General features: G+C 43.6%; 1 pseudogene; it reads right to left on the bottom strand.

Annotated features, from left to right (window-relative positions):
• Positions 1–7120: 7120 nt before the first annotated feature.
• The window catches only part of LOC109465120, a 4920-nt pseudogene continuing 2301 nt past the window's right edge, over positions 7121–9739 (bottom strand).

Genomic DNA, 9739 nt, shown 5'->3' with positions numbered 1-9739 from the left:
CGCCCGGCGCTCGTAGGTCATGCCGACAAGATGGTTCGCAAGTCAGCCGCCGATCTCAGTGGAACCCCGGCCGAAAATAGATACCCCCGTAAGAATAAACACAATTCTAAGAGGGTTCTGCAAGCCGTGATCGCTCTTGGTCGTCGTAACGTAACATGAATATATAACATGGCAGTTGTGCCTGAACTGGTGGCCAGTTCTAATGCACGTTCGGCTCTAGTTAACACAGAAATCTTTAACAAAGGTTATATCCATGCCGTTACAAAGGTTCAGTTGACAGAAATCTTTTCATTTCGTATCAGAAATCTCTTTAAATCCTAATAAATGCTGCAAGAGGATTATTTTGTAGCGGGAATGTACCAGTCAGTGGTACGAAGTGAAAATGCGGTGTATGTAACGTTAGATGTACACGGCACGGTTTGCTACACTGCTTGTGCATTTGAAATCTTTTGCCGCTCGCCGCTCTGTCTGATCAGGACGTGCCGTCGTCTTGGCAACACGTGGGAACCGTCCCAGCGACAAGAAGCTTTCCATGCGGAAAGTTTTTATTCCTTTGATTTTGTGACATAAGCAGTAGTTTACGTAGGTTTTTTTAACTTTTCGCTCTCCCTGTTCAGAATTGTAAGTCCCAGTAGCCCTTCGTTCTTCATTCTTGTTTTGGTTTGCATCAAATTTTAAATTCGGTCGCACAGGCTCACTTCTCCGCCTCGATAATCGTTGCTCTCCGATGGGCGGTCAATCGAATTTTTGATAAACTACGCCGAGCTAACTTTTCCGTGGTCCGGTCAGGTTACAGCAGGCAAGGTGGCCCCATTCAATGTGTGTCCGCTGACACCCGGCGCTCCAGAATTTCGTATTCTCCTAAAAAATTTTTGAACTCTTGAAAATGGTAAACACGTGCCCGGCGCTCCGTCGCCACGGCCGTTATTTCACATGTCATCACATTAGTGTTATCCGTTAGTGTATTTGAGTGCTGCGATGTTGTGACCGAGCGTTCCCCGCGATCAAAAAAATGATTTACGTGATCCTGTCTATAAAGAGGCGGCATTTCCTTTTGTATTTGGTTCTTTTTTTCGCTAACTAAAATCCATCGCGAACTCTTTATTTGCCCCGTTTCTTGAAATTAACTCGTCCCAAACATAGATGCATACTGAAAAAATTAGTATTATATCGTTGGTTATTTGCTCAGAAATGACTCTATACACCAGAGAGACTCTTAATTTTAAAAATTTTCTGGGCAGCGCTTACGTTGCCTTCGGCCACGTCAGGTGGTGCGCCCCCCGTTCACAAATTTCTAGATCAGGCTAATGCTACGCAAACACACACTGCGCTGCGCACCCCTGTACAATATAAACGTCGATTGAATGGCATTCATTGCGAAACAAACTGTGAAGTAATAATATGATAGGTCCATTACCCATGTGTACGCGAATTTACGGATCTGCACATGTCACTCGTCGCAAGTACTGCCAAACAATGAGAAGTCACCATACATGTTGATTCACGTGTGTTTTCAAAGTCCGTGTGTAAGAAGAGCGGGGGAAATGCTGGTTTGAAAACAATTTTTCCTCCTGAAATTCTACCTAAAAATCTAATTACTATCTAGAAACGTTGTAGGTACCAGGCAACGCAACACAAAGACAAGACATCTAGACATCAAGATTGGATGGTAGAGGAAATCAGCGTTACATTAAAAGTCGGTGAATAGAATAAATGTTTTGGGGGGCTGATGTCTGCTCCAAACCTGCCTTCGCCAGAGTCTGGTTGATTTTTGGGCCACGCTAAGCTAATATAAATTTCGCTTAAGAATCTATCAGGATACATAAAGCCTGGTATGAACAAGGAGTTTATCGAAGAACTTTATTGCACGACAATTGCACATGGTACAATATAATGTATGTCAAACTACATAAAGAGAGTAACAACAATAAAATAATTGTGTTGAACAAGACCTAATGTCGACTAAAACCTAACAAATCTATATCATAATTATTCACATGATAAGGAATAGCACAAGTTTTGATGAAGTGCTACAATCGAGTGGGCTAATCACAAGTTTCGGAATTTTTTCTAATAACAGAGCATTCTTTTATATATATATATATACCTATTTTTGCGTTGTGGGGACCATTACATGTAAATATATATTCAAATCTGTCTCTAACATCGAGAACCTTGAAATCTATTGTACTTTATTCGAAAAATGTAAATAGCTTGTTACGTATAACATCATATTTGGTACATTCCATAACGAAATGTAATTCATTTTCTATATGCTTTGAAAAAAATGGACAGAACCTTTGGTCAGGGGCTATATTGTAATATCTACCTGTTTCGATATTCAATTTATGGCTACTGATTCTTAATTGAGTTATTGCTTTACGAATTTCAAAGTTATTTATATCACAAACGTTTTCCTTTTTTATAACAGTTTTTTTTTAATTTGCTAAGAAAAAGACAGCTTAGAATTATTTCTAATGCAGCTAAACCACTCTTGTATATGTGTATCTTGTAGCCGATGGCGAAGATGGTGTGTAATATATGTTTTATAAGCTTCAGGTTTCATCCATATATGTCCAAAGCCGTGGTAGTTGGAGAGTATCTTTAACATGATTAATCCAGTCGTGGTCATCAGCAAATACAGTTTTGTATAGATCATGAAGCACAGAGTCCTCAGGTAAGTTTATCAAACGGTGCCAGTATTTAATGAGTTGAATTTTAGCAGATATCATAATGAGGAAAGATTCTAATTCTCCTCGTACAGCGTCATTGGATGATTTTGAATGGACTCCAAGAAGAAATTTTTGAAAACGTATGTCAATAATATCAAATCCTGGTATGGCTTAAAAGAGGCGTAAGTTATTGATTGAAAAATTATCCTTTTCTAGATTAAATCCAGACGCCTGTCTCAGAACCATGTCTTTGTCTGTTCTTCTTTCAAAGTTAATGATATAGGTATGAGTTCAGTGCAAGTGCTCTTTCGAATCAAAACTGGAATGTTACCATCATCAATTTGGAGTTTTGTCTATAAAAAGAGAAAATATTTTTAGGGGAAGACACAGGAATGTTTTTAGACACAACAAATTTATCAAAAAGATTTTTACCTAGCTTGATGGAAATGTTTTCCGATAAAAGTGATTTTAATTTGAATATTGCTCTCATAGCTTTGCTTTTTAAGAACTTTCTGGCTGTTTTGAACCTGAGGACGTAAAGGCGATACCAAGGTATGTATAACTATCCGTAACTTCTATTTCTCTATTATAGATGAAGAATTCTTTTGACATTTTCTTTGTAACACCTTTAGCGAAGACAATAGCTTTTGGTTTGGAGACGTTAACAGTTAATTTCCAATTACTACAGTATGTTTCCAGGGAATTTATGCATTGCTGAAGAACATGCTTTGATAAAGAAATCAAGGCAAGATCGTCAACCCAAGATAAACAATTGATAGGTTTAGATGTTAATGTAGCGGCGTCACACTTGTCATGATCAAAGCATTGCGGTATGTCATTGATGAATAGGTTAAATAACATCGGGCTAAGGTTACAACCTTGTCTTACACCACAAGTTGATACGAAGGTTTCTGATAAGCCATTCTCTAATCTAACTGCATAATTAACATAATAAAACTTTATTGCATGTTCATTTCCCAGGGGGATAAATGCACTGATGTACAAAGTACGATGTACTAGAGAGAAATTACAATAATAAAGAAAGGCTAACATCAGGCCAAAGGTATACAATGCTAAAAAAAGAAATATATCTTTAAAGTGGCATCGATCTAGTTGTGCATAGGTTTCAGTATATTAAAAACGTTTCCCCCGATGCCATATTTTAACAATTTGTAGAACAATCCATCACGCCACATGGAGTAAAATACTTTTTAATATCAACAAAACAAACAGTTTACCTTTCTTTTATTGTGTGTATTTCTCAATAAGGGATTTTAGAATAAAGACATTGTCGGCGGTTCGGTACTTCTTTCTAAAACCAAACTGTGTTTCGGCTAACAGATTATTGTTTTCTATAAAGTTTTGTAGTCGAGTGGCGAGTGACCAATTTCGACAGACAACTAGATAGAGCGATTCCTCTGTAATTATAAACGTAGGACTTGATTTAAAAATTGGAGTTAGGATGCTTGTGTTCCAGTTAGACGGAAAAGTGCATTCGGTATTAAAAATGGTTACCAATGATGAACATAATTGTCTTGAGTATGTTATGTGTTTTAGCATGTCGTTAGAAATAGAATCTATTCCACAGGCTTTTCCAGATTTTAATTGTTTCAAACCATCGAGAACTTCTTTTGTAGTAAACGGAATGTCTACTATTGGGTGAATGTTTATCAAAGTTTTCTAGCCGTTCAGTGATTTATATGAACACGGAGCTTCAACAAGGTTCTGATATAACGTCCTTGATATGAATGGGGTCTAAGTGTATAGCTAAGTTTATATTAGTAAGTATAACCCTTGCTATGAACAATCAGCAGATTTCTTTGTGTGGTCTGTCGGCTCCCTGCATTATGCAGGCGCCATATTGGATCTACAGTACTATTTTGTCATGGGAAAAAAACAGCACAATTACTAATCAGAATTTTACCAAACTACTATTGGGAACCTCGACCTTGACATATTTCACCTTTGCAAACATAGTCATTTTCGTTGGTGGTGAAGGGGACCGTATCCTTACCTTAGACCTTAGATCCTCCCGCAACCTTGTTGCATAGGTCGACTCCTTGTCTGACTTTTTTTCCCCAAAGGTTTCGGTTTTGCGCCACTACTGCCATATCCTTAAGTGAGTTAAGTCCACGTTTTGCCCCATCATTTTGTAGTGTTTTCCGCAAGGTGACTCTAGGCTGCCCTCTTGGGCGTGTGCCTTCTGGCTTCCATGTTAGAGCTGTTTTGTGGTTCTGAGGTCGGGGAGTATCCACACATGTCCAGCGAAGCTCAATCTCCTTTTCATTTTAATCGCACTGAGGGGTGGGACCTTTGCTCTTTGCATGAGCTCCGCATTTGATACGTGGTCACGCCAGGAGATGCCTAGGATAGTTTTGAGTCATCTACGCTGGAAAGTGTCTAACATTTGCACTGTCTCTTTGGGGCTTCTCCAGGACTCGCATGCATATATAGCAGTTGGTACCACAATGGACTGGAAAAACTTCATCTTTAGCAGGATGCTAATTTGCTTGGAGCGCCACATTTTTCTTAGACGCTGTCACATTCCGGTAGCTTTTCCTAGCCGACTTTTAATATCCTCTTTTGTACCCCCACCCATAGTAATACTACTGCCTAGATATGTAAAAATGTCCACATAATCAATTTGTTTGTTGTCAAGCAATAGTGGTGAAGGGTTTACAATAGATGTCATTGCTTTTGTTTTGTCACCACTCACTCTAAGCCCAATTTTCTCCCCTGTGGTAGCAAGTCTGTCTGTAAAATATTGGAGACCAACACAACTGTTAGCCAGTGCAGCTTTGTGTTGTGTAAAAGTAATTTTTAGAAGAGACAAAAGATGCATGGTTTACCTGTGCATTGTGGTCAATGTGTATTGTGGTGTCATGGTCAGAGACGAGACGAGTCTTAGATACCTTGTTTGTTTTTTATAAGGGAGGTTTAACTTCCTTGGTTATATATCATTTTCTGGAACATTAGAGGACACGAAGTTAAAAACATTACACAGGTAAACTGCATTATGTGTTGGTGCAAGGACGTTCTACGGTTGATGGCAACATTTCTGAGTATTTTGGCGTAAGACTAGCCTAATGTGCATGCAAGGCCTCCTGGTTCGGTCGAACTAATTCCCGACACACGATGCACGGAGGATACAGAGGCATAGCTGTCGTTTTCAGGTTTGGACGGAGTAACGACTGACCTCAACAACTTTATTCTCCTGTTTTATAGCCAGGTACGTTGTCTGACAAAGCGATGCGGTCTCTATTGAAAAGTCATGTTGATTGCCGACGAGCGTGTAGTATCAAGGTATGTTGTCTATCAAAGGGCGCGGTCTCTATTGGTAATCATATGATTGCCGACGAGCGTGAAGCACTCGCGATCAGGTACGTTGTCTGACAAAGGGCGCGGTCTCTACTGACAACTCATGTTGATTGCCGACGAACGTGGTCTCTATTGGAAATCATATGAGCGTGTGAGGTACGCAGAGACGTCGTCGGACAAAATGGCGCGGTCCCATGCTATCTTTGTATTAGGTAGCGTTATATCGGTCTTACATGCAATATACTGTAATAATTGTTTTTGTCTAAACCATAAGTTAGACAATCTAAAATGGAATTCGTTTTCAACGTCTTTAAGGCATGTTGGACACGGTTTCTCATTGGCTGGTGTGTTACTGTAGCTACCTTTTTCAATTTACAGAGAGTGGGCACTAATCCTTGGTTATGTTATGCTGTTTTCAATGATTTGTTTCGGATTGATAAGAGATAGTTTTCCAGACAGACTTGTGTTTTGATTTTGCAGTAGGTATTGAGTTTGGTACTTTGGTTTCTCGAGTACACGACAAGGACGCGTCAGGTTTCACCAACGTGTCAAAGCTTGGAAACCTGAGGAAATTTGACTTTTCAAACAGTGCTGCGTTTTATGATGTCAGACGACCTCTGAACTTGACTTATATATACTTTTAGAGTTTTTATGCCCAAATTACATTTCTTAAAGGCCAATTCTTGGGGTAACTTCATATTCCGAGTTTGAAACCTAATCGGACTAAGGCTCTTTGCTATCATGGTCTTCTTTTCTTTGGTTGGTGTGCAGATAGCCTAGTAAGTACTCCACACGTCTTTGTAGCGCTTTTTATAACTGCTCGCTCCTAGCTAAGACAGCATCAACAAGGTTATGTTTTGCTCCTGCGTAAGAATTCAGTGTTTCACACATTTGTGTAGCGTTGTGCTTAATCATCCTCCCGAGGCAGGGTCGGTGGCGCGGTATTCCATACCTCTGCAACCAACCCTGCCATTCTGGCCACACAAACTTACTCCAGAGTGACGTGGCTCTACATATTAATGAGCTTGCCTTATTTGGCACAAGCCAATCAGCACCCGGATTATATAAATTCAAGATGGCGGACGTAAACGAAAGAACTTTATTGTACGGCAATTGCACATGGTACATTCTAGAATACACAAGTGCTGTGCGGACAAGGACACATCCTCAGTGATGCACCTGGAATCATTGGGTGTTTCGGGTCTTTGAGCATCATACACCCTCATCCAGGCGACCCAGCCGGGGTGATCAGTCCCCGACTTGTGTCCAAGTGGCATTTGTCTAACTATCCCCCCGACGGAACCACAGCCATCTTGAGGCTCTTTCTGCGGCCTCAAGAATGTCTCTGATAGCATGTCTGAGCTGCGGCCCTCTTACTCCGAGGAGCTTTAACGATCTAGACAACGACTGACCTGCGAAACCCCGACACCCGACCTCAACCGGTGCACACCGGGCCCTCCACCCCCTCTTCTGACTGTCTATAACTAGTTCAGTGTACTTTGCTCTTTTGCGCTCGTGGGCTTCGACTATTCTACTTTCCCACGGAACAGTCAGTTCCAACATGATCACTTGTTTTGTGGAGTCCGACCAAAGTACCACGTCTGGCCGCAGTGACGTGGCAACGATGTGATCTGGAAACTTGAGCTGTTTGTCTAAATCTACTTTGAGCTGCCAGTCTCTCGCAGTAGCTAGAAGCCCACCAGCAGAAGTGGGTTTCCGCTTAGCACCTTCACCAGCCCTGACAAAGGTTATGGACTTCTTAGGTGGCATCTGACTCTTGCTGCTTTGAATAGCCTTGCAAAAGGAAGCAGCCAACACTCTCAAGACCTGGTCGTGCCGCCAGCGATACCTCCCCTCGCCCAGTGCCCTTGGACAGCAGCTGAGAATGTGCTCTAGGGTACCTCTTCTCCCGCAAAGTGGACATGCTGGGGTCTCTGCCATGCCCCAGATATGCAAGTTGGCTGGGCTTGGGAGGACATCATACACTGAAGAGATGAGAAACTTGATCCGGAAAGGTTCGGCCCTGCACAGCTCTGGCCATGTGACTTTGCGGGGCTCTGTCTGCTCCCATCTGGTCCACGCACCCTGCTTGCGCATGCCTACCATCCTGCAGTGGCGAGCCTCCTCTTCCTCGGCTCGTATCTCATCCTGGACCAGTTGACGCCTCTCCCTTCCACTGGCCTTGTCAAACTGAGGCTTTGGGCAGCTGCCTAGTCCTGCTCGCCCTACTGCCAGGGTGCCCACAAGGACACTATGTCTCAACCTTGACTCTGCTTTGTCCACTGCTTCCTGTGCCTTCCATTTCCTCCCGGTCCTGACCGTAATGCCAGCAGAGGAGACCTTGGTGTCTGCAGAGTCTCGGTACATCATCACTTCTCTGGCCCGAGTGACCTTGAACTCCTCTGTCAGACCGCTCAACGGAAGACGCAGCTTGGTGGATCTGCCATACAGAGCAATGTTGCTCAGGGACCTTGACACCCCTAACCATCTGCGCAGGGACTTGCTGATGGTTCTCTCTAGCTGTTCCACCGCAGTCATTGGCACCTCGTACACAAGAAGAGGCCAAAGGATCCTTGGCAAGACTCCATGCTGACACATCCATGCCTTGAATCTACCAGGTAGCCCTGTCTTGTCGATCTCCTTGAGCCAAGACTCCAGTTCCGTCCTTATCTGCTGAACTGACGCAGTGTCCTTCAAGGAACTGTAGAACACCTTGCCTAGGCTCTTCACAGGTTTTTCTGAAACTGTGGGGATCTGGGTGCCTCCCAAGGTGAAACGAAACCTATCTGCAACCTTCCCTCTCTTCAGGACAAGGGACCTCGACTTGGCTGGCTTGAGGCTCATCCGTGCCCATGTGATGAGACGCTCTAATCCCTGCAGAAGCCACCTGCACACTGGGACCGACTCAGCCATCACCGTGAGGTCGTCCATGAACGCTCTGATCGGAGGCTGCCTGGTTCCGGACTTGGACATAGGGCCTGGACATCCTTCTTCGGCGGACTTGACCTACATGTTCATAGCTAGTGCAAAGAGAGGTACTGAAATCGTGCAGCCAGTTATGATGCCCTTCTCTAACCGCTGCCACGCTGATGTTGCCGAATTGGAGCCAGCCCTCAGCCAAAAGTTGCTGTAGTAGTCCAGGATGAGGTTCCGGATTGCCTCTGGAACATGGTGTCTGGTCAGCGCTGCTTCAACCAGCTTGTGTGGGATAGAACCGTAGGCGTTGGCCAGATCCAACCATAGAACTGCCAAGTTCCCTTTGTTCTCCCTAGCCTCCCTGATCAGCTGCGTCACCACACCTGTGTGCTCCATGCAACCCGGAACTCCGGGAACTCCCCCCTTCTGTACTGACGTGTCGATGTACTGGTTGTCTAGAAGGTACTTGATCAAACGCTGGGCCACAATCTTGAAAAATATCTTCCCCTCCACACTAAGCAGTGAGATCAGACGAAACTGCTCTATGTTGCCAGCGTTCTCCTCCTTCGGAATCCAAACCCCCTCCGCTTTCCTCCAGTCATCAACCACTTTGCCTCTACGCCACACCACCCTTAGGGCCTTCCAGAGACGCACAACCAGCCTAGGACGGTACTTGTAAACCTTATATGGCACACCGCTGGGTCCTGGAGCTGAACTAGCCCTTGCTGCTTTGACCGCCTCCTTCACCTCCTTCAGGGTTGGTTCAGTGCTGTCAAACTGGGTCTCTGGCTCCGGGGAAGACACCAGAAGTGAGCAAGGACCGAGGTCTGCAT

This window comes from Branchiostoma belcheri, unplaced genomic scaffold, assembly GCF_001625305.1.
Source record: "Branchiostoma belcheri isolate BF01 breed outbred unplaced genomic scaffold, Haploidv18h27 scaffold149, whole genome shotgun sequence".
Classification (NCBI taxonomy): domain Eukaryota; kingdom Metazoa; phylum Chordata; class Leptocardii; order Amphioxiformes; family Branchiostomatidae; genus Branchiostoma; species Branchiostoma belcheri.
This window is presented reverse-complemented; position numbering and strand designations above follow the sequence as displayed.